At 66.7% G+C, this 2417-nt stretch overlaps 1 non-coding gene across 1 annotated transcript; it reads left to right on the top strand.

The window, feature by feature from the left end:
- Nucleotides 1-119, top strand: LOC131869983 (5S ribosomal RNA). Its single transcript, XR_009368351.1, has one exon. It is a non-coding gene; the product is annotated as a 5S ribosomal RNA (ribosomal RNA).
- The last annotated feature ends 2298 nt before the right edge of the window (nt 120-2417 follow it).

Below are 2417 nucleotides of genomic sequence, written 5' to 3'. Positions count from 1 at the left end.
GGGTGCGATCATACCAGCGTTAGTGCACCGGATCCCATCAGAACTCCGCAGTTAAGCGCGCTTGGGCCGGAGTAGTACTGGGATGGGTGACCTCCCGGGAAGTCCCGGTGTTGCACCCTTTCTTAGTTTTTCGCCGGGCGTCGCAATGCTATTTGAATAAACCTTTTGCCCGTTTGCGTTCTCGTCGGGGCCGGGCCGGGCCGGGGTGCGCTGCCCGCACTACCGCGCGCGCGGGGGCGACACCGAGCGCGCACCCGAGGCGCCCCGAGCACACAGGCCACGGTGCAACCCGGGCGTTGTGCGCGCACCCCGGTGCGCCCGAGGTGCTGCGCGCGCACCCAGGTGAAATCGGTGTGCACCTCGGCCAGTGCGCGCTCGGTCGAGTCGCGCACGTTGGCCAAGGTGCACGGTGATGTTTCTTACTCTAAGGTTCCGCACCAGACGCCCGGGACAGGTGAGCGAAGCTGGGCGGGGCCGGGTGCGCGGCCGGGGCAGGTGCACGCAGCTGGAGAGAGCTTTGGAGCACACCAGAGGTGCGCACCTTGGAGCACACTTCGGAGCGCACCAATGATGCGCTCCATTCAAAAGTTTCCTGAAAAGGCAAAAAAAGTTGAGATTATAGAATTTCCCACTTGAGAGATTGTAAAAAAAAAAAATTTAAAATGAAGGAAACGCGGGTGCCAAGGTGTGCGCGCCCGGGTGCGCAGCCCAGCCAAGGTGTGCGCACCAAGGCGCCCACCCTGGCGAAGGTGCACGCAAGGTGCGCACCCGAGGCAAACCGGACAATTAACCCAACTTTCGACTTCGCGCGCACCTGCGCACCTTGGAGCGCACTTCGGAGCGCTCCTTGGTGCGCACCAATCTTGGGCACCTCGGAGTGCACCATGGCGCCCACCAAGGTGCGCACCCGGGGCAAACCGAGCTCCGACTTCGTGCGCACCTTGGAGCGCACGAAAGGTGCGCACCATGGCGCCCACCAAGGTGCGCAGCCCAGCCAAGGCGTGCGCATCAAGGTGCGCACCCTGGCGAAGGTGCGCACCCGGGGCAAACCGAGCTCCGACTTCGTGCGCACCTTGGAGCGCACAAAGGGTGCGCAACCCAGCCAAGGTGTGCGCACCCCGGGCAAACCGAGCTCCGAATCGTGCGCACCTTGGAGCACACTTCGGAGCCCTCCTTGGTGCGCACCGATGTTGCGCACCTCGGAGCGCACCCGGGGAAAACAATGCAATTAACCCGACTTTCGACTTCGTGGGCACCTCGGAGCGCTCTCGGGTTCGCACCTCGGAGCACACCGAGGTGCGCACCTTTGATGCGCTGCCTTCACCAATTTCCAGAAAAGGCAAGAAAACATTGAGAAGGTGTGCGCACCGAGGTGCCCACCCTGGCGAAGGTGCACGCGAGGTGCGCACCCGGGGCAAACCGGGCTCCGACTTCGTGCACGCCATGCTGCGCACCTTGGAGGGCCATGGTGCGCACCTTGGAGCACACTTCGGAGCGCTCAATGGTGCCCAACCCAGCCAAGGTGCCCACCGCGGCGAAGGTGCACGCGAGGTGCGCACCCGGGGTAAACCGGGCTCCGACTTCGTGCACGCCGCACCTTGGAGCACACTTCGGAGCGCTCCTTGGTGCGCACCAGGGCGCGCAACCCAGCCGAGGTGCCCACCCCGGCGAAGGTGCACGCGGGGTGCGCACCCGGGGCAAACCGGGCTCCGACTTCGTGCACGCCATGGTGCCCACCGCGGCGAAGGTGCACGCGAGGTGCGCACCCGGGGCAAACCGGGCTCCGACTTCGTGCACGCCGCACCTTGGAGCACACTTCGGAGCGCTCCTTGGTGCGCACCAGGGCGCGCAACCCAGCCGAGGTGCCCACCCCAGCGAAGGTGCACGCGAGGTGCGCACCCGGGGCAAACCGGGCTCCGACTTCGTGCACGCCATGGTGCCCACCGCGGCGAAGGTGCACGCGAGGTGCGCACCCGGGGCAAACCGGGCTCCGACTTCGTGCACGCCATGGTGCCCACCGCGGCGAAGGTGCACGCGAGGTGCGCACCCGGGGCAAACCGGGCTCCGACTTCGTGCACGCCGCACCTTGGAGCACACTTCGGAGCGCTCCTTGGTGCGCACCATGGTGCCCACCAGGGCGCGCAACCCCGCCGAAGGTGCACGCGAGGTGCGCACCCGGGGCAAACCGGGCTCCGACTTCGTGCACGCCGCACCTTGGAGCACACTTCGGAGCGCTCCTTGGTGCGCACCAGGGCGCGCAACCCCGCCGAAGGTGCACGCGAGGTGCGCACCCGGGGCAAACCGGGCTCCGACTTCGTGCACGCCATGGTGCGCACCAGGGTGCCCACCGCGGCGAAGGTGCGCACCCGGGGCAAACCGGGCTCCGACTTCGTGCACGCCGCACCTTGGAGCACACT

Source organism: Cryptomeria japonica, unplaced genomic scaffold (genome assembly GCF_030272615.1).
Source record: "Cryptomeria japonica unplaced genomic scaffold, Sugi_1.0 HiC_scaffold_277, whole genome shotgun sequence".
NCBI classification, from domain to species: domain Eukaryota; kingdom Viridiplantae; phylum Streptophyta; class Pinopsida; order Cupressales; family Cupressaceae; genus Cryptomeria; species Cryptomeria japonica.
The sequence above is the reverse complement of the archived record's forward strand: the minus strand, read 5'-3'. Positions and strand labels throughout refer to the sequence as shown.